The sequence below is a fragment of the Hippopotamus amphibius genome, chromosome 1 (genome assembly GCF_030028045.1).
Source record: "Hippopotamus amphibius kiboko isolate mHipAmp2 chromosome 1, mHipAmp2.hap2, whole genome shotgun sequence".
Classification (NCBI taxonomy): domain Eukaryota; kingdom Metazoa; phylum Chordata; class Mammalia; order Artiodactyla; family Hippopotamidae; genus Hippopotamus; species Hippopotamus amphibius.
Window position 1 is genome coordinate 206,322,990 of NC_080186.1, and position 27,909 is coordinate 206,350,898.

Here is a 27,909-nt window from a genome sequence, read left to right on the forward strand (position 1 = left end):
TTAGTTGCAATTTGCTAGTTGAAATTCAGGGTAGATGAGTGCATAGTGTGTGTATATATATAGTCAAGTGAAATTGATGAATATTTTAAAAGTTCATTTAGAATATTTTACTGATTCTGTTTATTAATTATATTTAGTAATTGGCTTATAAAGCATCTATAATAAAATGCCTACTTATTAAGCATATAAAATTTTACTTTTATGAGTAATCTATTATTTTGAAAATATGATACTATTTTCTTTGTTCACTGTGGGCCAGTGAATACCAGGGGATGTTTAGTCTTAGACTATGCAGATTAATTACATAGATATGAATCTATATCTGTATAGCTTATCTATCATCTATCTATCTATCGATCTGTCTAATGCAGTATATGTATACAGTCCACTGTGTAAGAGAAGTATGCTCCTGACGTGCATTTTGTATATGTTCTTTACTTTGAAAATTTTTTACTTCAGTTTCTTATTTTGTCCTTGTAACCAGTATTTTTCTTTGTTTATTATGCCCACCCCTTTCCCCCCTGCATAGAAACTCAGAATATGAGATTTGTAGAGTAGGGGACTTACCTGTCTTACACTGTTGAACATCCTGCACCTAGAACAGTGTTGGACGTATAGTAGGTTGATGCTCAATGACTATTTGTTGATAAAAAATGAGTAAATTTAAATATGGGATTGATCTTTCTGAGATAGCTGTTGCCTTATGGATCTGAAAGATTGATTCAGATAGATAGACTGGTTCCCCCAACACTGGAGCCCTTTTGAGGCTGCCCAACTGTAAGAGCTTAAACTTCTTAGACAGAGTAAGACCATTGTTTTGTTTGGGGATGAGTGATGACAGCAAGCAACTTCTAAGCTAGATTTCAAAGTCCATTTGTAAGAGAATTGTATATATATTTGAGATCCTATCCTTGATATCGGGCTACTCAGTGGTTCATGGAATAGTACCAAGTTAACTAGACACATGGGAACTGAATCCTAGAACACAGAATTATTAACAACATAGTCTCAATAAAAATATTTTGCAAATAATTTATTTTTATTTAACTTTGATTAAAATATCTGTTTCATAGAAGCATTGTTTGTAAGTGGTCTGAAATGCTTACAATTTTAACTGATAATAGAAGAAATAAATGTGAGTCAGAGTTTCCCTGGGGCCTAACCTTCTTGACTTAGTTAGGACCATTTTTGAAAGCTCCATTAGTTTCCTTAGAATACTAGGAAATTATGAATAAAGATAGGTTTATGTTATTAAACTGTGCTCCTGTGACTTAAAAATTAACCCCTCTAAGTATCTAACATGCAATTCAAGAGTTACATGGAGAATTTAAATTGTTGATTATATTTTTGAGCAGACGTTGGAATTTATGATTTGGTATTAATACTGAAAATTTGTCTTTTTACATGTTCACACATCATGTGCTCAAAATAAAAAATGTAAGATGGAAAGCTCAACTCAATGAGATGTTTATTGGGCTCTTATTGTGTTCCTACCAATAAGGCTCTAAAGTTCTTAGAAAATAAGCAACCATAGATTGTCAACCATGTAAGCAACAAGCAGATATATTCACAAGACAGAGAAGTTAGAAAAGTGAGTCATCAAAGAAGTGCGGCCCTTTCCTATTTACGTACCATTGACAAAGAATGTTCTTTATATGGGAGTTGGGTTAAGCATTTGATTAACCCCATTAACTCTCAGAGACTATTAAGGTACTATTTTGGTCTATGAACACATGTTTGGAAGCTACAGTGGATTCTGTGTTGGTGCAAAAAGGCACCAAGTGATACCCTGGGAGATATAATAGGTTTCTCAAGTCATCTGCCTTGAACATCATGACTGACTCTGAAATCAGTCTGAAGTGATATTAACAGACGTTATCATAAAGCAAAGTAGAGAATTCAGATTATGTATTTTATCTAGGCTACATTTTCATACTTTTGGCTTTCAATTAGGAAAGAAGTCTCCACCATGTAAGTGGCCATACTGTTTACTACATTAAAGATAGAGCTAAATGTGAGGAAATCAATCAAGAACTTCTGGACCAAGAGAAAAATTTATTAACCAGAAAGTATTTGCTGAGTAGCTTATAAGAGTATACAGTGCAAGGGGCTACTTATATTTTTGGGATTATAGGCTTGGAAAATGTAGAAATGGAAAACTTCATGAAGAGGCTTAGAAAAAGTGTAAGAAATGATGCTAAAGTGAAAGTATAAGAAATGGTACTAAGTTTAAGAAACATAAGATTTGGTTGAGGAGACTAGATTAATAAGTATTTAAAAAAGTGAATAATGTATGATAATATTGAATTGTGGAATACCTATTAATAATATTGTAGGAATATACAGTAAAGATAAATCAGTATGAATCGCTAAACCAAGGATTAGTAGAGAGAGTAATATTTGCAGCTTTGAATTTGAGCTTAGAAAGAGTTGTAGAATTAAGACAGATAGAGGGAAGAGCATTCTGGGCCAGAAAAACAAAATGATTGATGATGACCTGGATGCATGAATGAACAGAGCATGTTTCTGAGAGTGAGAAGGGAGAAGAGCTTCATATTTGGTAATAGTGATTAATATTTGTGGATAGGTAGGAGAAGGCCAGATTATTTATGTTCTCGAAACTTGGTTATTAGAGATAGATATGATGATGGAAATTGTGGATAGTTACTGCGAGTTTCTTCTTTGTTATGTTCAATAAATATTTATTGAGCATCTACTATGTGCAAAGTACCGTGCCAAGCACTGGGGAACAATGGTGAACCAAATCTCATTATTGCCCAACCTCATGAAATTGTATTCTAGAAGCTAGATTTTAAATAACTAATTACACAATTGACTCTTTAATTATGGCTTTGATTAATTCTACAAAGGGGAGCTACAGGGTATCATGAGTAAATGGAACTAATCTGGGACAGAAGGCAGCGTTAGTGAAGCTTGCCTTAAGAAGTAGTGTTTGAGTTGAACCAAAGGAGGAGTGAGATGGTTGCATAAACAGGAGGTGGTAGGTAGGCAGAACTTTATAGTCGGAGGAGACAGCACATATCAAGACCCACAGGCAGGAGGAAACCTGCCATGTTTGAGGAACTTCAAGATCAGTGTGACTAGACTTCAGAAATACACAGAAAGTAAGAAGAGATGGTCTAAAATGCAGTTTGAGAGGGAGGCAGACCAGCCAGTGCAGACTTTCTAGAGTTTTGGTCTTTGACCTAAGTATGGTGAGAAGCCATTGAATGATTTTAAGCAATGGAGTGGCATGTTTGAATTTACGATTTTAAAAAGTGATTCTGACAGTAGTATGGATTGGAGGAAGGCAAGAGTGAGGGAAACCACTTATGAAGCTGAGGTAATAGGTGAATTAAGAGATGAAGATGGTTTTGACCTAAAGTGGTTGTAGTGAAAATGCAGAGGGGTGTTCATGAGGCAAAAACTGACCAGATAAACAAAATGAGGAAAGTGGTATTTAAAGGATGCTTCACTGTCATCAATAACCAGTTAGAGGCTGTGGCAATAATCTGAGAAGGTGATGGAACCTGAAATTGGGAATAGAGAAGGGAAGATGTCTTTAGAGACACTTAAAATAAAAAACAACATAGATTTTTTTGCTCAAACATCTTAAGTCTTAGTGAATTGAGTGGCCTTAGTGGCTAAAAGAAGAAAATAGTATGGGGAGGAAAAATGACTGAGTCATTTCACAAGTGTTGAGTTTGCAGTGCTAGATAGCTGTAAAGACAGGCATGAGTGTGATTCTATCTGGGAGGATATCGGTAGAGGCTTGAGATTGAATTAAAGTAATAAAATATGTGGAGCTTGCTAAGGAAGTTGTATAGAGAGTGAAGAATAACAAGCTAAGGCAATGATTCTGAAGTGGGTAGAAGGAATAGGTAGGTGTCACCCATGGCTTGGCATACATCTGGAAACACAGTCCCTCTCAGTAATTCCCTTTTGAAGGCCACTTACATTTTACCTGTTTATTATATGTTCAACTATTGAAATAAGTAGAGTCCTCCCCCAAATGCCTGTAGTTTTCCACATTTAAGAATGCTATATTATTATCATAGCTAGACTTATCATGGTGATTACTTAGAAATGTATTGAAATATTGAGTCACTATATTGTATAACAGGAACTAACATAGTGTTGTAGGTTAATTATACTTCAAAAACAAACAAGCAAACATAAAAAAAAGGAGATCAGATTTGTGGTTACCAGAGTTGGGGGAATTGGATGAAGGCAGTCAAAAGATACAAACTGCTAGTTATAAGATAAATAAGTAAGTAAATAAGGGATGTTATGTACAACATGATAAATATAATTAATGCTTCTGTATGTTATATATGAAAGTTGTTAAGAGAGTAAATCCTAAGAGTTATCATCACGAGGAAATATTTTTTTCTATTTCTTTCATCTTTTAACTATAGGAAATGATGGATGTTCACTAAACTTATTGTGATAATCATTTCATGATGTATATTAGTCAAGTCATTATACTGTATACCTTAAACTTATACAGTGCTGTATGTCAATTATATATCAGTAAAACTGTTAAAAAAGAATATGTTACATTGAAATAAGAAAGAAACGGAGGAGAGACTAGTTGGAGAGTGTTCATATAATTCTAGAAATAATTGGAATTTAAATAATACTCATAAACATTTAATTAGAATTGAAGTTATCCAATATATGCTCAAGTTCATAGAAATTTCTTTTAGAAAAATGTAAGCTTATTCTTTCATTCAGGAAATATTTATTGAGAACTTACATGCTTGGCACTGTTCTAGGTCCTATCGATTTTAATTTTGATTATGGAATCTACATTTTAAAGGGGTGAGATAGTCAATAAACAAGTAAATACAACAAAATATCAGATACCTATAGGTGCTATGATAAATAATGCCAGGTAATGGGGCTTACGTGAGATCGGGTGGCCAGGCAAGGCTTACTTGAGGAAGTAATGTTTAAAATGACACCTTAAAATATAAAAGCATAATTGTTACACTATTTAAGTCTATAAAGAGGTATATATAGTTGTCTGTCAGTTTACATAAGGTTAACACACCTATTTGTGTTTAATAGCAATAAAACCTTGACTTGATCTCCTTTGATTCTTCATTCAGGTCCGTGAAAGACAGATGAGTAGAGAGAACATTGTACATAGATGTGACTCTGTATGTACTTTACTTCCACAATTATGTATTCAAGTTCAAAAAAAGCTAAAGGAATAGTTTCTTTCTTCATTTCTTATTTCGCCTATGAACTTCAGAGTTCATTTTTAAAGGCATCTTTAAAAATCAATATGATATTTTAGTGGAGACTTTTGAACTGCATCATGATAAAATGTTTAATAAGACAATACTACCAATAACATCAGGCAAGTGTACCACAAGTGTTGCCTGAGTAATGGAGTTGTTCAAAATTAGTGATTAGAACTGGGGCTAAGAAATCTTAAGTGAACTGTTAGAAAAGTGAGGGCTTGAGCCAATTCATTACTAATCAGTTCCTTATCAGTAACTACAATTTATATTTACTTATAGAGATTAAGGATAATTTTTCCATATCTAATGATGTTTCTTTTTCAATGTATTATAAAATTTTTAACTTGTTGAAGTTATCAAGCAAAATTTTTCTTTTCAAGACATTTCTTAATTGCCTACATCATAGTTTTGAAAACTACTGGCATTTTCTAATCGTGTGCTTAATGTAGTTTTTGGAATTCATGTTCAGACTTGATCTGTTGTTTAACAATTTTAATTAATCAATTAAAAAATAGCACACATGCATGTGCTTTTAAAAAATTAAAAGTTCCACGGAGCTGTATGGTAAAAAGCAGGCTCCCAGTCATTTGTGTTTTAGTCCCCAGAGGTAACTAGCAGTTTCTTGAGGTTTGGAAACTGTTTTAAAATTTAAATTGAAATTACTTTGTGTGAAAATTCCTTAAATTATAATTATATTGGACTGGGGAACATTTTTCTGCTTTTTTTTTTTACAACTTTCTATAAACTACAATGTCAAGATTGGATTTAAACATAAATCATTAAATATCTCAGAACTGTTGTGGTTATCTTTGATGAACTCTAGACTTCGGTGAAATTGTATTGTTTATTCTTGTTAAAATTCACATTTCAGAGACTTAAAGAAAAGTTATGGGCAGTGTCCCTCCAAAAGGTATTTATTTATGTCCTCAGGGATTTCATCAGCATTTTTGTGACCACAGGGAGTTCACAATTAGGTTTAGTTTGTAAACTGTTTTCCTCACAATCCCATATACTTGACCAACTTTCAAAGTGCCAAGATAATTAGTGGTTCTCCACTCAGGTCAAATTAGCTAATCTCTACGCTTTGGCCTGAACCCTCATCAGTAAGCTTGTCTTCTTCAACTTCCAAACATTTTAAAGTTGAATCAGTTAAAACATTTCAGGACAGTGTGTCCTCACGGAATCGGAAGAAGATGCTTCTTAGTTTCTAACCTCTGTCCTGCAATGATAACCAGAATAGCAACAGCAGTGGCCTAATGTCCAGTCTGAACTTCCGGTACTAATTCATGTGTCTATTCAGTCAAAATCCCCTTAATTCTTACTGTTCCTCATTCCACCAGGGTTTAATTTAAATTAGACAGTCTGTGAAGCTGTCACATTCTTCTCTCTAGTTCCAAAGCTAGACTTTCAGTTCAGATGGTCCTTCTTGGAGCAACAGTGGCTGCCAAAGGAAGGGTTACAGCAGTGCTGTCCCGAAGTATCCCCTGGTACGATGAAGATGGAGCATTATGCAGTTACGTAAGTGAATAAAAAATGACTTTGATTTTCTCAATAGTGTGTTATAAAGAAAACTTTGGACATCAAGTATATTGTTAACCAGTGCCTAAATTGGGGAACAAACCAAGGATGTGAGCAAACATGACTTTCTCATCTGGCACAATTACTCTGAGTGTTCTAGAATTGACATGGAAAAGTGAGGTGAGAAGAAAAGAAACCTTATTGTATTAGACACTGTGCTAGGTGCTTTACATACATGCTCTCATTTAATCCTCCTGAAAACTTTGTAGTTTATGTTAGCCTCATTTTTCAAGGCTGGAAACTGAGGCTTGAGGAGATTACTTAAAACAAGTAAAGAAAAGAAGGGACAAAAGAATGTATAGATATCACAGAATCAGGTCAGGATATTCTTATATTTAAACAAACAAAAACTCGGTAGAGAATATTGTGATTTATTTGTCTCTCTCAGTTAAGAAAAGCCTCAAGTCAGTAAAATCTCAGCACTTTGAATTCATAAATTGTCAAAATATCAGGTCATTTCAGAGAGAAAAACCAGAGGTGGTTTGATGAGGAAAAAACGTAGTATCTACAAAATGAATATTTCATTTTGCATTTAATTGCACTGGTATCATGCAGATATAATTTATAAATGCATACTTACTTCACATTTTACATACTTAGACATTAAATCTACATTCATGATTATTTCATTATTTGAATTTCTTAACAAAAAATACCCATTTTTATGTTTGAAATTTTTCCAGCTTTATTGAGATATAATTGTCAAACAGAAATTGTATATGTTTAAGGTATACAATGTGGTAATGTAATATACATATACACTGAAAAAAATCACAATCAAGTTAACATATCTATAACCTCACAGTTACCCCTTTCGTGTGTGTGTGGTGAGAACACTTGACATATTCTCTTAAACTTCAAGTACACAGTACAGTTTTTTGATTTTTGTTTTTCTGCAAAAAGCTTTATTGTTTCCATTTGGTCCAAGGCTTGGGAGAGGGCTCCAGGGTGGTTAAAAAGCTGTCTAGTGGCTACAGGGAGAGGCTTCAGGCAGAAACTCTGACACCAGAGGGGCTTTTCAAAGGCTTCTGAGCTCCACAGGCTCCTAGTTGTGCCTGAGGGTGAGCCTTTGAGAGAGACACTTGCCCAGCCCCGCCTGGGGACCAGGCAGCCTGCTGGAGGTTGGTCAGGTGGTTACCCATATTCTTCACGAGTTTCACCTGTTCACCTAGAAAGCGGCTCTCCAGGAAATCACAGAGGTGGGGGTCTGGCGGGCAGAACCCAGGGCGCGCAGATTCTAAAGGACCTGGTTCAGGGCCTTCTCCCTGAGAATGGCAGCTTCCCTAGCGCCCTGGTTTTTAGCACACTCCTCTAGAGACAGCTTCTGTTCTCCTGGAAGAGGGCGCGGCTGCCTGCTGGTTTTGCATTTTCAAGAGATGCTGGGCGCCCTCCTGCTTCCCTTCAGCCAATTCATGGAAAAAGTGGCCCACGCCCTCCAGAGCCACGTCGTCACGGTCAAAATAGAAGCCCAGAGAGAGAGGTAGGTGTAGGGGGCCCACAGATGCACGTTGACCTGGCGGTAGACGGTAACCTCCACCTGGGTTCAATAAACCTGACGAATCTGGGAGCTCACGGTTGTTCAGCAGTGAGGAGCTAAGTTCAGAAAATGGTGTTTGCTGGTCCTGGAGGCCCTGGATAGCTGACTGGTTGGTTTCGAAAGTTGAAACTGGAAAAAAGGTACAATACAATATTATTAACTGTAATCAACATGTTGTACATTAGATTTCCCAGAACTTATTCATCATATAATTGAAAGTTTTTATTTTTGACCAACATCCCGATTTCCCTCACTCCCAGCCCTTGGCAACCACTGCACTACTCTCTGGTTCTGAGTTTTTTAGATTTCACATATATGAGACCTTACAGTATTTGTCTTTCTCTGTCTGCCTTATTTCGCTTAGCATAATGGCCTCAAGTTTCATTCATGCTGTGATAATTGGCAGGATTTTCTTCCTTTTTATGGTGAATAACATTCCGTTGAATATGTATACCACATTTTCTTTATCCCTTCATCCATTGGTGGATATTGAGGTTGTTTCCATATCATGGCTACTGTAAATAATACTGCAATAGACATGGGGATTGCATATATCTTTTCAAGTTATTGTTTTCATTTCCTTTGGATATATACCCAAAGTAGAATTGCTGGATAATATGGTAGTTCTGTTTTTAATTTTTTGAGGAAACTCTGTATTGTTCTCCATAGTGGCTCCATCAGTTTACATTCCCACCAATTGTGTGTGAGGGTTCTCTTTTCTCCATATCCTTGCCAACACTTGTCTCTTGTCTTTTTTTTTTTTTTTTTTTATTGTTAAAGAAGTTTTTTTTTAATTGAAGTATAGTTGATTAACAATATTGTGTTAGTTTCAGGTGTACAGCAAAGAGATTCAGTTAGATATATATATATATATATATATTTTCCGATTATTTTCCATTATAGGTTATTATAAGATATTGAATATAGTTCCCTGTGCTATACAGTAAATCCCTGTTGCTAATTTTGTTTTATGTAAAGTAATTTGTATCTGTTAATCCCATACTCCTTATCGTATCCACCCCCCCAACGCTCATCCCCTTTGGTAACCGTAAGTTTGTTTTCTATATCTGAGTCTGTTTCTGTCTTGTATATAGATTTTTTTTTTTATTTTTTTTTTATTTTTTTCAAAGTGTTTATACAGTTTTTTTTTTTTGGGGGGTACACCAGGTTCAATCAACTGTTTTTATACACATATCCCCATATTCCCTCCCTTCCTTGACACCCCCCCTCGAGTCCCCCCCACCCTCCCTGCCCCAGTCCTCTAAGGCATCTTCCATCCTCGAGTTGGACTCCCTTTGTTATACAACAACTTCCCACTGACTATTTTACAGTTGGTAGTATATATATGTCTGTGCTACTCTCTCGCTTCGTCTCAGCTTCCCCTTCACCCCCCGGCCCCTCCCATACCTCGAGTTCTCCAGTCCATTTTCTGTATCTGCTTCCTTGTTCTTGTCACTGAGTTCATCAGTACCATTTTTAGATTCCGTATATGTGAGTTAGCATACAATATTTGTCCTTCTCTTTCTGACTTACTTCACTATGTATGACAGATTGTAGTTCTATCCACCTCATTACATATAGCTCCATCTCATCCCTTTTTATAGCTGAGTAATATTCCATTGTATATATATGCCACATCTTCTGTATCCATTCATTTGTTGATGGGCATTTAGGTTGCTTCCATGTCCTGGCTATTGTAAAGAGTGCTGCAATAAACATGATGGTACAAGTTTCTTTTGGGATTATGGTTTTCTTTGGGTATATGCCCAGGAGTGGGATTACTGGATCATATGGTAGTTCTATTTGTAGTTTTTTAAGGAACCTCCAAATTGTTTTCCATAGTGGCTATGCCAACTTACAGTCCCACCAACAGTGCAGGAGAGTTCCCTTTTCTCCACACCCTCTCCAACATTTGTTGTTTCCAGACTTTGTGATGATGGCCATTCTGATTGGTGTGAGCTGATACCTCATTGTGGCTTTGACTTGCATTTCTCTGATGATGAGTGATGTTGAGCATCTTTTCATGTGTTTGTTGGCCATCTGTATGTCTTCTTTGGAGAAATGTCTATTTAGGTCTTCTGCCCATTTGTGGATTGGGTTATTTGCTTTTTTGGTATGAAGCTGCATGAGCTGCTTGTATATTTTGGAGGTTAATCCTTTGTCCATTGTTTCATAGGCAATTATTTTTTCCCATTCTGAGGGTTGCCTTTTAGTCTTGTTTATGGTTTCTTTTGCTGTGCAAAAGCTTTTAAGTTTCATGCGGTCCCATTCGTTTATTCTTGATTTTATTTCCATGATTCTAGGAGGTGGGTCAAAAAGGATGTTGCTTTGATGTATGTCAAAGAGTGTTCTGCCTATGTTTTCCTCGAGGAGTTTTATAGTGTCTGGCCTTACATGTAGGTCTTTAATCCATTTGGAGTTTATTTTTGTGTATGGTGTTAGGAAGTGCTCTAATTTCATTCTTTTACATGTTGCTGTCCAATTTTCCCAGCACCACTTATTGAAGAGGCTGTCTTTTTTCCATTGTATACTCGTGCCTCCTTTGTCAAAGATAAGGTGCCCATATGTGTTTGGGCTTACTTCTGAGTTCTCTATTCTATTCCATTGATCTTCCTTTCTATTTTTGTGCCAGTACCATACTGTCTTGATCACTATGGCCTTGTAGTAGAGTTTGAAGTCAGGAAGCCTGATTCCACCAACTCCATTTTTCCTTCTCAAGATGGCTTTGGCTATTCGGGGTCTTTTGCGTTTCCATACAAATCGTAAGATTTCTTGCTCTAGTTCTGTGAAAAATGCCATTGGTAATTTGATCGGGATTGCATTAAATCTGTAAATTGCTTTGGGTAGTACAGTCATTTTCACGATGTTGATTCTTCCAATCCAGGAACATGGTATGTCCCTCCATCTGTTTGTGTCATCTTTGATTTCTTTCATCAATGTCTTAAAGTTTTCTGCATACAGATCTTTTGCCTCCTTAGGCAGGTTTCTTCCTAGGTATTTTATTCTTTTGGTTGCAATGGTGAATGGGAGAGTTTCCTTCATTTCTCTTTCTGCTCTTCCGTTGTTAGTGTATAGGAATGCAAGAGATTTCTGTGCATTAATTTTGTATCCTGCTACTTTACTAAACTCATCAATGAGTGCTAGCAGTTTTCTGGTAGAGTCTTTAGGGTTTTCTATATATAATATCATGTCATCTGCAAAGAGTGACAATTTTACTTCTTCTTTTCCAATTTGGATTCCTTTAATTTCTTTTTCTTCTCTGATTGCTGTGGCTAACACTTCCAAAACTATGTTGAATAACAGTGGTGAGAGTGGACACCCTTGTCTTGTTCCTGTTCTTAGAGGGAATTCTTCCAGTTTTTCTCCATTGAGAACAATGTTGGCTTTTGGTTTGTCATATATGGCTTTGATTATGTTGAGGTAATTTCCTTCTATGCCCATTTTCTGGAGAGCTTTTATCATAAATGGATGTTGAACTTTGTCAAAAGCTTTTTCTACATCTATTGAAATGATCATATGGTTTTTATCCTTCAATTTGTTGATATGATGTATCACGTTGATTGATTTGCGTATATTGAAGAATCCTTGCATCCCAGGGATAAACCCCACTTGATCGTGGTGTATGATTTTTTTAATGTGCTGTTGCAGTCTGTTAGCTAGTATTTTGTTGAGGATTTTTGCATCTATATTCATCAGTGATATTGGTCTGTAGTTTTTTTTTTTTGTGACATCTTTGCCTGGTTTTGGTATCAGGGTGATGGTAGCCTCGTAGAATGAGTTTGGGAGTGCTCCGCCTTCTGCAATATTTTGGAAGAGTTTGAGAAGGATAGGTGTTAGCTCTTCTCGAAATGTTTGATAGAATTCACCTGTGAATCCATCTGGTCCTGGGCTTTTGTGTGTTGGGAGATTTTTAATCACTGCCTCAATTTCTGTACTTGTGATTGGTCTGTTCATGGTTTCTATTTCTTCCTGGTTCAGTCTTGAAAGATTGTATTTTTCTAAGAATGTATCCATTTCTTCCAGGTTATCCAATTGATTGGCATAGAGTTGCTTGTAGTAGTCTCTCATGATGTTTTGTATTTCTGAGGTGTCCGTTGTGACTTCTCCTTTTTCCTTTCTAATTCTGTTGATTTGCATCTTCTCCCTTTTTTTCTTGATGAGTCTGGCTAATGGTTTATCAATTTTGTTAATCTTCTCAAAGAACCAGCTTTTAGTTTCATTTATTTTTCTTATGGTTTCTTTCCTTTCTTTTTCATTTATTTCTGCTCTGATCTTTATGATTTCTTTCCTTCTGCTCACTTTGGGGTTTCTTTGTTCTTCTTTCTCTAGTTGTTTGAGGTGTAAGGTTAGGTTGTTTATTCGATCATTTTCTTGTTTCTTAAGGTAGGACTGTATTGCTATAAACTTCCCTCTTAGAACTGCTTTTGCTGCGTCCCATAGGTTTTGGGTTGTTGTGTTTTTGTTGTCATTTGTTTCTAGATATTTTTTGATTTCCTCTTTGATTTCTGTAGTGATTCCTTGGTTGTTTAAGAGTGAATTGTTTAGCCTCCATGTGTTTGTATTTTTTGCAGTTTTTTTCCTGTAATTGATATCTAGTCTCATGGCGTTGTGGTCTGAGAAGATGCTTGTTATGATTTCAATTTTCTTGAATTTGCTGAGGTTTGATTTGTGACCCAAGATGTGATCTATCCTGGAAAATGTTCCGTGTGCACTTGAGAAGAAAGTGTAGTCTGTCGTTTTTGGATGGAATGTCCTATAAATATCAATGAAGTCGAGATGGTCTAATGTGTCATTTAAAGCTTGTGTGTCTTTATTTATTTTCTGTTTGGATGATCTGTCCATTGATGTAAGTGGGGTGTTCAAGTCTCCCACTATTATTGTGTTACTGTCGATGTCCCCTTTTATAGCTGTTAGCATTTGCCTTATGTATTGAGGTGCTCCTATATTGGGGGCATAGATATTTACCATTGTGATATGTTCTTCTTGGATGGATCCCTTGATCATTATGTAGTGCCCTTCCTTGTCTCTTTTAATAGTCTTTACTTTCAAGTCTAATTTGTCTGATATGAGTATTGCTACTCCAGCTTTCTTTTGACTTCCATTTGCATGGAATATCTTTTTCCATCCCTTCACTTTCAGTCTATATGTATCCCTTGTTCTGAAGTGGGTTTCTTGTAGGCAGCATATAGAAGGGTCTTGTTTTTGTATCCATTCAGCCAGTCTGTGTCTTTTGGTTGGAGCATTTAATCCATTTACATTTAAAGTGATTATTGACATGTGTGTTCCAATTACCATTTTCTTAATTGTTTTGGGTTTGTATTTGTAGGTGTTTTCCTTTTCTTGTATTTCCTACTTAGAGAAGTTCCTTTAGCACTTGTTGTAAGGCTGGTTTGGTGGTGCTGAATTCTCTTAACTTTTGCTTGTCTGGAAAGCTTTTGATTTCTCCCTCAAATCTGAATGAGATTCTTGCTGAGTAGAGTATTCTTGGCTGTAGGTTTCTCTCTTGCAGGACTTTCAGTATATCCTGCCATTCCCTTCTGGCCTGCAGAGTTTCTGTAGAAAGGTCAGCTGTTATCCTGATGGGTTTTCCCTTATATGTTGTTTGTTGCTTTTCTCTTGCTGCTTTTAATATTTTTTCTTTGTGTTTAATTGTCGTTAGTTTGATTAATTGGTGTATTTCTTGGTGTATTTCTCCTTGGGTTTATTCTGTATGGGACTCTCTGTGCTTCTTGGACTTGGTGAATTATTTCCTTTCCCATGTTGGGGAAGTTTTCCACTAGAACCTCTTCAAATATTTTCTCAGACCCTTTCTTGTTTTCTTCTTCTTCTGGGATGCCTATAATTCGAATGTTGGTACGTTTAAGGTTATCACTGAGGTCTCTGAGGCTGTCTTCTAGTCTTTTTATTTTTTTTTCTTTTTCCTGCTCTGTGGCATTTATTTCTCCCATTCTATCTTCCAACTCACTTATTCGTTCTTCTGCCTCAGTCATTCTGCTGGTTATAGCATCTAGAGTATTTTTAATTTCAGTTATTTTGTTATCCATTGCTGTTTGTTTTTCTGAGTTCTTATGAACTGTTTCTTGTACTTTCTCTATTTTGTTATCGAGATTTTGTATCATTTTTACTATCATTACTCTAAATTCTTTTTCAGGCATTTTTCCTATTTCCTCCTCATTTATTTGGTCTTGTGGGTTTTTTTCCTGCTCCTTTGCCTGCATGGGGTTTCTTTGTTTCCTCATGGTTGTCCAAGCTTTTGGGGTTGCTTGTCCTGGTGATAGAGGTGTTTATAGAAGACTGTCCAAGCCTCAGACTAATGTCCAAGTATTGGATTAAACGAATATTCAGTCTAGGAAACACATACATGTATAAGACACACAATTATTGAATCCATTAGGACATAAGGCTCTAGAAAGACCTGACAGAACCCCAGTGTGCTATCAGATATTCAAAGAGAAAGCCAGCAGAAATTGACAACTGAAACAGAACAAATCAGAGACAAAAGCAAAAGCAAACAAACAACAAATAACACCCTACACATACAAACATCAATCCAGGGAGATTTTGTAAGCTAGGATCAAATATAGAAATGAGCTGGAGTACCACCAGAGAGAATGGAGATTCTCAGAATGTAATTAGACAACTGTACTAAGAACTAAGATAAAGACAAAAGCGTAATATTAATACCAAGGCAGTGCATCATCTGGAGAATAGAGCAAGGAGTCTAAGCAGACCGATAATGTTGCTTATAAGTATGTTAAGATAAAATACACTTAAAATGGCTGGAAGAAAGGAGAACAGAAGAGCGTAATGTGGTTGGAAATATGGAAATAAAAGGAAAGGAATAGAAATGTATAAAAGATAGGGATGAAAGGAAAGTATGAGAGATATTTTGTCTGTACTACCGAAAACTTAGCTAGATATAGAAGTATATAAAAAGGCAAAAAAAAAAAAAAAAAAAAAAGAATAAAAAATATCCTTAAAAAATTATGTTGTAAAACTTGTAGATCCCTTAGGGCTAAGATCGTATTTAATAAATCAAAAAAAAAAAAAAAAAAAGAGAGAGAGAGAGAAAGAAAAAAAGAAAAAAAATCCAGAACTGATCCCAGAATGGACCAGTTCAATAAGTATTGATACTACTATTTCTGTTTCCTTAGCGTCTCAGCTGTAAGTGTCCTTCTCCTTGCCTTGGGTTTTTTTTTTTTTTTTTGCGTTATTCTGTGCCCAGCAGAGGTTCCTTTATTGTTCGTCTGTAAGCCTCAGTGTGTGGGGAGGGAGAGGGTACAATAGTGGCTCCTTCTCCTGGGAGTGAGTGAGCAGTGGCGCACTGTTGTTTCAGTCAGGCTTGGAGGTGCCTGTTGCAGAGGGCGCTGGTGGCTCAGGCGCACACAGAAAGTCTTAGAGTTGGGCCTCTCTCGGGGTTTTTTCTTTTTGATGCTGTTTTTTTTTTTTTTTTCCTCTCAGCAGCCTCCCTGCTGCTGGCGTTGCAAGGGGTTTTACTCTAGCCCCGCCTGAGTGCCTGAGGGTGCTTGTTATCCCTGAGCGCCTTAGGTGGCCAGCAGGGCGTCTCTCCACTGCCTGTTGCAGAGGCACTGAAAGAGAGGGAGAGGCTATGCGCGCGGCTCCTCCCCCCTGCCCGGGAGCCTGCAGCCTCCAGCCGCCATCATGGCCGGGCAGCTCTCAGGGACCGGCACTCCTCTCCGCAGACCTCATCCCTCCTGTCCTCTTGGTCCGTCACCCTACCGGCAACAATGTTTCTCACCCTGAACCAGCTCTCCGGTTCCCACGCTCCCGCTCCTGGACCCTCCGTTCAGCCGCGGATCGATGTCTCGGTCCGGGAACGCTGAGCTGCGCTGCGGACCCTCCGTATGTTTCTCACTCCCTCCCGTCTGCCACAGCTCCGCCGCTTCACCCTCTTGGAGCCCTCGTAGATGCCTCCCTACCGGCTATGTCGGGCTCCCCGCAGCCCTTTCTGGTGTCCGAGGCCGTCTGCTGGTGTTCAGCTGGTTCTCTGTGGGAATGACTGCGTTCTTCCGTGCATTCCCAATGCATCTGTGGAGAGGGATGCACTCCACGTCTCTCTACTTCGCCGCCATCTTTTTCTCCTTCTCTCTTGTCTTTTTGACAATAGCCATCCTAAGAAGTGTCAGGTGATATCTCCTTGTGGTTTTGATGTGCGTTTCCTTGATGATTAGGGATATGCTGCACCTTTTTCATGCACAGCTATTTCTCAGTATCCTTGGGGAGTTGGTTCCAGGACCCCCATGATACCAAAATCCGAGAACGCTCAAGTCCCTTATATAAAATGGTGCGATACAGTCAGACCTCTGTATCTGAAGGTTCCCCATCCTCAGATTCCACCAACTTCAGATTGAGTTAGAACTTGAATGTGGAACCTGTGGATACAGAGGGCTGACTGTACCTGCTGGCCATCTGTTTGTCTTCTTTGGAAAAAAGTCTGTTCAAGTCCTTTGCCATTTTTTAAGTTGGGTTATTAGTTTTCTGTTATTGAGTTATATGAGTTCTTTATATAGTTTGGATATTAACCCCTTATCAGACATATGGTTTGCAAATTTTTTCTCCCATTCTGCAGGTTGCCTTTCATTTTGTTGATTCTGCATGGAAGCTTTTTATTTTCATGAGGTCCCATTTGTTTATTTTTGTTTTATTGCCTTTGTATGTGTGAAATATTATCTTTAATTTCATCAAAAGAAATTTCATGTGCATTGGAACTATGTATATGATATATGATATTATGACTGCATTAACATATTAACCCTAATCTTAAATAACTGACAGTTTGCTCTGCCTTATGTCTTAAGTATGTGAGGAGAAGTGTCTTTAATGATCAGAAGAAACTTGATGTTAATATAACCCACATTTGGCACTCAAGCATAATCAAATATATACTAACCTTTTTTGTCCTTTAAGCCTTTGAATTTAAACACAGTCGAACTCCTGGTTCTGCATGCTCTTCTAACTGCGTGGAAGGCAGGTTGACACTGGGCAATATTACTAAGTAAGGTATGTGTGTAACTTGTATTTTAGCAATGGATCATCTTCGTTCTGAAGACGATCTTTTACCTTCATAGTTGATTTCTCTTCCCACACCTTTATTCCTCCTTGAAGATACCCAGTTCTTTCTTGTCATCTCCGATTTTACCCTGATAATTTTTGCTCTAGCGATGGGATGGAAAGAAACTAACTCCTGAAGTGAAAATGACTTACATGATTTAATGCCTTATTTCTTAAAACACAGTGTAGCTCAAAGGAATGAAAATTGTTTTGTTTAACAAGCACTCACCCACTGTTCTGTGTGTTTTATAAATGTTAACTGATTTAATTCTCACAGTAACCTATTAGGTAGGGGGGTTTTTTGTTTGTTTTTGATTCATCAATCTGTTTTTTTTTTTTTTTTTTTGGCTGCATTGATTGAATCTTCCTTACTGCAAGTGGGCTTTTCTCTAGTTGTGGTGAGCAGGAGTTACTCTTCGTTGCGGTGTGCTGGCTTCTCACTGCGGTGGCTTCTCTTGTTGCAGAGCATGGGCTCTAGGCACGAGGGCTTCAGTAGTTGTAGCATGGGGGCTCAGTAGTTGTGACTTGCAGGCTCTAGAGCCCAGGCTCAGTAGTTGTGGTGCACGGGCTTAGTTGCTCTGAGGCATGTGGGATCTTCCCAGACCAGGGATCGAACCTGTGTCCCCTGCATTGGCAGGCAGATTCTTAACCACTGGGCCACCAGAGAAGTCCCTAGGTAGGTTTTTAATTGTGGAATTTCAGATAATCAGTAGGGGAAAGGTTGGGAAACAGTTGATCCTTTTATCTTTGAAATCATTTCATGAAATGAAATTCTATTTTTATGGCTAGCCCCATCTTTACTCCCATGATAGTAATTATGAACCAAGGCAAATCAAGCACAGGATCTTGTGGTCAGTCTGGTTCTCTGTGTGGCAATGATGATAAGACTCAATTAGACCCTTATGACAGGGTCTGACTCATACTACAAGTAGAAACATTCACATCTAAGTTTAAAAATTTTACAGAGATTTGCTAATTCTTGAATTCTTACTGTTGTTATAATTGAAATGTAAGTTAATTTTTTGTTATGTCATCTTACACACCTTTTATATCTAGCATTTTGATACTATGTTAAAAAGTTTATTGTTGGACTTTTGGAATATCCTAGTATGATTCCAGTTTTAAAATGTTATCCATAAACAATAGTTGCTTTCAATTTTTAAAACAGGCATCTTCTTAGAGAAGCCCTTCTTCGTAAGAATGAACATGAATTGTATATTCTTTGTAACAGTGCTATACAAAGGTATATAAATATGTTTCAAGAATATCATAAATTGTTTTTTATTTTAGTTATTTAACCCTGTTTAATGGGTGACGATATTCAAATGTGAAATACATTGTCATTTTAACTGCTGAATAATAATTCTCTATCAGGAATCTTCAAAAACCCCTTCTAAATATGTGAAAGAATTAAAGGATTATAATTCACACAAATACTCATTTAAATTGAATTTTTACCTAACTTTTTAGAGTATGTGGAAGAATCACTAAGAAAAAATACGTAAACAGTGAATGCAACAAAAAGGAAAAAGTGCAAATACTTTCTAATTAAGAAGTGTCAGATTTCAGCTTTAATTGCAATCATTGTTTACTTGAGTTTTTCAAATCTCATGTGATAAATTGACTGCTGGAAAATTTGTCCACTCTGAAGCTTATTATTAAATAATAATTCTAATTGTCATTTGACTTCTCAACTGATAATTTCTCAGATAAGTCTTTGAAGAAATAGTACAACTTTTTGATTAAGGTCAATACAGACAGGTGAATAACAGTAATTCTCAACCTATATTTTAGTTATGGTAGAATTAAGTCAGACCAAAAAAAATGTGCAGCTCAGTTTATCATTACTCATTTAAATGGCTAAGTCATATTCTATGAAACATTTCATTGCTACTATAACATTTATAATTCTCAGCCAATTGGACCTACTCAATATATAGGACCTAGGACAAATTCTACATATTGGTAAGAGTTCAGCCTTCCTTATGAACATTGTTTAAATTCAAAACAGCATTCATCTGTCTTGCAAGCTCACTTTGTGCTTAAGAGATGTAGTTCTAGAACTAGTTTTTGCTGTATTGATGTTTTGCAAACTTACTATTTAATAAAAATTGAATTCTAGATAATTCCCTTTCATCTCCCCATCTACCACGAGGAGTTACGGAGGAGGAAAATAAAAATAAAAACTCGTTGCTGTATTGCAATACCTAAGGAAAAGATTATAGGTCCTTTTATTTTTTCCCAAACAACTGTAAATTTAGGGCATACAAAAGAATTCATGCAAAATCAAAGTCCAAATGAAAACTTTTTCTCTTTGCTAGGGAATTTAGTTCAGTGTCTATAATGTTCCCTTAGTACTTCTAAAATCAGAAATGAGTTAATCTGTAGCTTAGCTATGTACAAATTCCTTGAGAGGCATCATATAATTGTTAGTCTGAAGTAAGCATTAGATTTATTACCTAAATGTTGTGAACCACTATAATAGATTTACTACAAAGTAAGAAAAACACTTTTCCAGTGATTCACAAGAGAGTTTGTCGTATTTCAAAATATTTTTTGCAGTTTATTATAGGTCATCCTTTGTTGCACAATTGTTGGTACCAATCACATTTTACAGATTAGGAAATAATTTGGATATATACTAAAGAAAGTCTAAATAAAGTAGAATAATTATCAGAGTATTTTAAAAAGACAGGATTGGGGGATTGGTTTACAAAGATGGGTTTTGAGACATATCCTTGGACTTGAATGAAATGCTGAGCTCTGTGCCAATAGAATATGAAATACTTGAAATCCATGGCATGTGGTGGCATCACAGTTAATAAAATCATTTGCCTGTAATTTTGGTTGTGATGAAGCACCTTCCAAAAGACGTACTTTGGGAGCCTAAGTGGTCACCACACTTGACCACTGTGGCTGTATTAATGACTAAAAGAACCTTAGTGTGGGTTAGATTCTTCTGAATGAACTGAAACATTTACAGAAAGAAAGAAACACAGGTTTTTAACTCTTAGTTTAAGGCACAGTCAGAAAATCTGTGAACTTCTATGGTAGCCTTAAATAATCTATTATTTCTTATAGAAACAATACCAATATTGCTGGAAATTAAGCACAAAATTTAATTTTAAAGATTACAAAGTTGTAAGTTGAATTCACAGGCTCACCAAATCATGAAAATCAGGGCATCCATTGGAAGATGTGGGACTGTGAAACTTGGAATGGAAGCACTGCCAGTGAAAACAGCTTGCATGTGGGAAGACTGGCCTTCCGCGGCTTGCAAACACTATAATAACCTTATCCAGGGCACTGCCATGTAAGGGGATGCCTATTCTCATCAAGGCTCACCCCATCTATTCTTTGTCGACTCATCACTGGATCATAGCTCCGTATGCTCCAAAGTACAAAGTCTCATCCAGGAAGAAATAGTTCATATGCCTAGAGAATTGTAAAATTCTGCTAATGTATGATGTCAGAAGTCTGGGGAATACATGAGGGAATGAAATCTAAGGGTGTTGGAACAAGAAGGGTGGAGGAGAATATTGGGTTGGGCCACATGTATGGATGTGGGTGCATTTACTGAAGATTCTGAATTTAATGCATTAGCTTGTGTAGCTGAAAGACTCTAACAATTTACTTGCTGATTGACTGAAATTTAGATTCAACGGTGGCCTATGTATAATGAGGAAGAGATGTCAGAGATTCTTTGGAATAGTAGAAGTCAAAGGCTTCTGGAGTAGGTTTATCATGCATGTCATGCATAGCCAGCCAGCCATTCCTAACTACATCCCCTAAGCCAACCCAGAGGACTCTCACTTTGCAAAGTCTTGGAGAAGTAAATTAGGAAGGGAAGCACCTGCATCTTTGAATAGCCCCGTGGTAACTTCCTCTGTAAGCTAAATAACAGCACTTAATTTCCAAAAACAAGTTGGGCACACTTACTATAATGGGTAGCAGAGACATGGTGGTAATTAGAATGTTTAGCCCTACAGAGATAGTTAATAAAGGGCAATCCTCTCAGTGGGCAGGAGTTCAAGCTGTCCATTTGCCTGATTTGAGGTATAGGTAGAAGTACATTGTATTAGTTTGCTAGAGCTGTCATAACAAAGTACTACAGGTTGAGTGGGTTAAACAATAGAAATTTATTTCCTTACAGTTATAGAGGCTAATGTCCAAGATCAAGGAGTCAGCGGGGTTGGTTTCTTCTGAGGCTTTCTCCTTAGCTTGTAAAAAGCCCTCTTTCTCCTCTGTCTTCACATAGTCTTTCTTCTTTGCATGTCTGTGTCCTAATCTCTTTTACAAACACTATTCATTGCTACTTCCCAAGGAAGGAATGTTTCTACCTGGGGACCCACGTGGTTTCATTGAATTAGAATATCACCTGGATATTTTGGGCTTTCTCATTCCACCAGACCAAGAGGCTAGAGTGATTAATCCCAAATTACCAATTACCCTTTGGAGGGGTGTGTGTGTGTGTGTGTGTGCACACGCGCATGTACATGTACAGAACAAGCAGAAACGCAAATGTGCAAAACTGATGCTGTCTTAATTTCTATAGCTGGTCATGAGACCATAGTTGATATTTAAAAATTCCTTCTTCCATCCCCCATTTCCTATTTCCTTTGCCTTCCCTCAACCAGGACTTCAGCTGGAGAGTCTTTTACTTGGCAAGGTGACCCACCCAAACTTTTTAATTGTGATGGGTCTGAATCCTGCTCCTTTTCAGTTGGTTGTAGTTTTTCATCAGTTTTTACTATTGGACATGGAAGTACTAAGAAGTGTCCAGAGAATTCCAAACATGGTCTTTTTGCCCTGTTGGGTAGGTTAGTGCAGTCACAATCAAGAAAATGAACACATCTAATACCCCAAACAGTTCCCTCCTATCACTTTGTAATTTCTCCCTCCTACCCTTACATACCCCGGTATCCTCTAAATTTTATGTAAAGTTGATCACACAGTGCATATTCTGTTGTTGTTGGTTTTTTTTTTGGACTGGCTTCTTTCACTCAGTGTAATCATCTTGCAAATCATCCATGTTGTTGACTGCATCAATAGTTCAGTGCTTTTTATTCCCAAGTAGTATTACAGTACATGGCTATGTCATAGTTTGTGTAACCATTCATTTATTGATGGATATTTGAATCATGTCCAGTTTTTGATGATTAAAATAAAGCCACTATGAACCTTTGTATCAACTCTTTGTATGACATATACTTTGATTTCTCTAGTAAATACCTGAGTGGAACGACTAAGTTATATGATAGCTGTGGGTTTGACTTTTTAATAAACTGCCAAACCTTTTTAAAAAAGTTATACTATTATTTATACCCACCATGGGTGTGTGAGATTTCTAGGTCCACATCCTCAGCAATACTTTGCATGGCCAGTCTTTTTAATCTTAGGCATTGTAATAGTGTAGTAGTATCAGTGTGGTTTTCATTTGCATTTCCCTAATAATTAGTGAACCCATCATTACAATCAAAATAATGAACATATTCATCACCTTAGAGAGTTTCCTTTGCAAATTCTTGTTTGCCATTCATATATTTTCTTTGGCAAAGGTGATTATTCAAATCTTTTTCAAATTCGATTTTTAAAAATTATTAGTGAGTTTTGGTTTCTGGCTTGTTTATTCTGGGTACAAGTCCTTTATAAGAAATGCAATTTACAAATATCTTCTCCTAGTTTGTGGCATTTATTTTTGTTCTTTTAACAGTATCTTTTGAAGAGTAGAAGCCTTTCACTTTGATGAAGTCTGTTTATCAGTTTTGTCATTTATGGATTATGTTTTTGTAGCTAAGAAATCTTTGCCTAACCCAGTGTCACAAATATTGTCCCCTATGTTTTCTTCTAGAATTTTAGTAGTTTTGGATGTTATATTTAGGTGTATGATCCATTTTATTTTTCATATTTGTATTTAGTACAAGGCATGAATCAAAGTTTACATATTTATTTTTGTATGTGGTTTCCAGTAGTTCCAGGACCATTTGTTGGTAATTAACAGTTCTTCATATTAAATTTTCTCTTTTCAAATAACTAGTGTGATGTCTGTTTCCTGACTGCACTCTGACAGATACAACCTGGCTATCTTTTGAATTGTGATCTGGATTTCTAAATTTTTTAGCTAACATTTTTTTCCAGATTGTCACAGAGTAATGCATAAATAGTGTCAAAATGGAATCCCCAAGATAAACATGTAGTTAGTAAGATTCATTTTGTTGTAAATAAATTTAAAAGTTCTGGTTACCCAACACATGGTGATAAAATATTTTAGGAGAAAATGAATAGAGTCACAGTCAGTGCTCCTACATGTTAAACATTGGATTCTGAGCACATCCAAGGTTTTGGATTGAGGTGTATATTATATTAAGTGTTAAAACAATACCTAAGTCAAGTAAATATTAAAAATAAATGACTATCAATTTGTTTTTCTTACAGGTTTCTTGGGTATGTGGAATGAATGAATGGACAATTTGGGTTGGATGAAATCAACCCCACAATCAACCAATTAATTAATGAACCAACAAATAAACAAATTGATGCCCAAATCCAAAATCGAAACAATGGAGTCAGTGAAGTAAGACATGTTGAAAATGAAATGTTTTGTATCTTCATGGCGACTTATTCTTTTCAACTATTTTTAGGCCATAATACAGATAGAATAGTGATAAAAATGAAGGCACAGCAATTTGGAATCCCTTCAGTGTCCGAAGTTCCTTTTCATTAGAATCTTGATCCTTGAACCAGATTTTGTTTTGGATCCTGGTAGGAAGCAGAATGTGGAGATCATAAAGCATAAGGTTTATGCTTTTAAACCAACTGCAGCCTGTGCGTTCTCTTTTACAACAATCCCAGGCTTAGGGCATGTTGTGAATTAATGAATATGTAGTTATGACCAAGCCCATTATTTAATGAGAAAGGCTACTGTTTTTAAGTTAATGATTTGAAAATACACATACCCTAGAAATGATTCTTAAATTTCAAACATATATAAAATAGCCAATTGTGCTGTGTCTTCTGCAACTTGACCAAGGATTCATTTTCTGTTGTACAATGAGGAGGAAAAAAAGTTAGTAATATTGAGAGACTTTCTAATGAGGCCCAAAAGAGCCAGAATACATTTAAAATACTGAGAGAGAATCGAAAGCCAGTTTTTAGACCAAAGAATGAAGGAGGGGTTGGTTGATAAACTACTCAGAAATAGAAACCATGTTAAAGGTGGTGTTTTGGCTGTTAGGCTTTCTTCAGGCCTTAATATATAAAACTAACATTTTTATGTTTCTTATTCTGCCCAAGGAAGGCCTCAAAGAGAGAATGCTGCCTTTAACCTTATTCTATATTCCACAGAGAATTTTAAAGACTAGAAGAATATTGCTGGGGCAAAAATGATTGGGGCTCTGAAAAATAAGAAGAAATCTATCATTTTTTAAAAATAAGCAGACACTGAGAATTTCATCCACAAAGTTATTCTGAATTCAGTGTTCTAGCCAGAGACTTTTATAGTAAATAAATGAGACTGACCTGGAGTTCACTGTATTTCTGGATCTGAGTGTTACTTTCTTTTAGATTGGTTTACTTGAAACTTTACCTACCTTTCTATAATAGATTACTTATATTTTAGTTTTAAGGCAAGTATTGAATTGAAAAATGATTTTAATTGACAACTGAATCGCTCAATATATTTTACTTTTCAAGTTTTCATAACAGCTTGAAAAAATTAGTAAATTATATGAAGATACTTTCTAGAAATTATTATTATGTTTTAATTAATTAATTAATTAATTGGCTGTGTTGGGTCTTCGTTGCTGCGCAGGGGCTTTCTCCAGTTGCAGGGAGCCGGGGCTACTCTCTTGTGGTGTGTGGCCTTAGTTGCTCTGCAGCACTTGGAGTGTTCCTGGACCAGGGCTCGAACCCATGTCCCCTGCAGTGGCAGGTGGATTCTTAACCACTGCGCCACCAGAGAAGTCGTCTAGAAATTATTAAAATCACACTATTTTATTTTTTCTCATTGAATTTTGTTTATGTAATTTTTTACATAAATGAATTAACAGTTTTAAAAAAACAGTAAAAATGACAGAAATCAAAGTATTAATTTAGAAAAAACTACTGGCACGTTGGTCCTCATATCATCTCTTTTTTTTTTTCGGACAATAGGAAAACTTTTAATATGTATTGTATATTAGATGATATGCCAGCGTTAAATTCTTTTTTTAAAAATTGAAGTATAGCTGAATTACAGTATTGTATTATTTTCAGGCGTATAACATAGTGATGTGGTATTTTTACACATTATGCACCACACAGAGTTACTACAGTGTTAATTGACTCTATTCCCTGTGCTGTACATTACATCCCTGTAACTTAGTTTATAACCGGTAGGTTTTTTTGTTTGTTTCTTTTCTTTTCTTTTTTTTGGCTGCGTTAGGTCTTTTTTGCTGCTTGTGGACTTGTTCTAGTTGCAGTGAGCGGGGGCTACTCTTCCTTGCGGTGAGCAGGCTTCTCAGTGCAGTGGCTTCTCCTGTTGCCCAGCACGGGCTTTAGGCGCTTGGGCTTCAATAGTTGTGGCTCGTGGGCTCTAGCGCTCAGGCTCAGTAGTTGTGGCACACAGGCTTAGCTGCTCCACAGCATGTGGGATCTTCCCGGACCAGGGATTGAACCTGTGTCTCCTGCATTGGCAGGCGGATTCTAAACCACTGCGCCACCAGGAAAGTCCCTAACTGGTAGTTTATACCTCTTAATTCCCTTCACCTGTTTTGCCCATCCCCTCACCCCTCTCCCCTCTGGCAACCACCAGTTCTCTGTGAGTCTGTTTCTGTTTTGCTATATTTGTTCATTTGTTTTCTAGATTCCACATGTACAGTACTTGTGTTTCTCTGTCTGACTTATTTCACTTAGCATAATACCCTCTATGTCCATCCATGTTGTTGTATCTTTTAATTTGTCTAGTGAGCAAACACATATGCTCTGAAAAAATGTTTATCTTGACAGATATGGCCAGGTGCATGCATGGATTGTGACATTCATGAGGAGTGCAAGACTATGTTCTAAAAATCTAGGTAGCTGCCACAATCACCAACTATTTGGGTCAGCTGTGAATACCTAAAATACAGGACAAATATCTATATAGAATAAAGAAGGAGAATTGCAAAAAGGAGGGGCACTATTGGTTACTGAACACTAACTCTGAACCAAGTGTTTTTGCACATATTATCTTGTTTAATTCTCACAATAACCTCATTGGGGTAAAGCAATTTCCCCATTACCACACAGCAAGAGAATGTCACATCCAGCACTAATATGTTTGCTCTCCAAGCCTGCTTTTTCTCCATGACACAGAGCTACCTCTTGAGTATAAACCAGGTAATGTTCATTCATTAATTTGGTAGGAAGCAACAACTTTATAACCAAATAGTATTCCATCTGATACTATGAAATGTATTAAATACTCATGAAAAGTTACATCTTTAGTATTAACTTTTATGTATTCTGTAAAAACATGTAAATCTCATATGCTGTTTTTAATTCAAAGTTTATTTTTAGCTTCATTTCTATAATTTTCAGTGCTGATATTTTATAATATTGATGAACTTTAATTTAGCATATGTTTTTCTGGGATGAAATGGATTAAGTAAAATAAAACAGGCATACCTTTTTTTATCGCACTTCACTTTATTTTGCTTCACTGATACTGAGTTTTTGACAAATGGAAGGTTTGTGGCAACCCTGTGTTGAGCAAGTCGATAGGTTCCATTTTCCAATAGCATTTGCTCACTTCATGTCTCTGTGTCACATTTTGGTAATTCTTGTCATTTTTCAAATTTTCATTATTATTATATTTGTTATGGTGATCTATGATCAGTGATCTTTGATGTTACTGTTATAACTGCTTTGGGGGCACCATGATTGGCACCCATGTAAGATCTTGAACTTAACCCATAAATGTTGTGTGTTCTAACTGCTCCATTGACAGGCCACTCCCCTGTCTCTCTCCCTCTCCTCAGGCCTCTCTATTGCCTGAGACACAACAGTATTAAAATTAGGCCAATTAATAACCCTATGATGGCCTCTAAGTGTTCAAGTGAAAGGATAATATCTCTCCTACTTTAGATCAAAAACTAGAAATGATTAAGCTTAGTGAGGAAGGCCCATCAAAAGCATAGACAGGCCAAAAGCTAGGCCTCTTGCATCAGTCACCCAAGTTTTGAATGCAAAGAAAAAGTTCTTGAAGAAAGTTAAAAGTGTTACTCTAGTGAACACGTGAATGATTAGAAAACAAAACAGCCTTATTGCTGATATAAAGGAAGTTTTAGTGGTCTGGATAGAAGATCAAACCATCCACAACATTCCAAAAGCCATCCAGAGCAAGGCCCTAACTCTGCTCAATTCTGTGACGGCTGAGAGAGGTGAGGAAGCTGCAGAAGAAAACTTTGAAGCTAGCAGAGGTTGGTTCATGAGATGGAAGGAAAGAAGCCA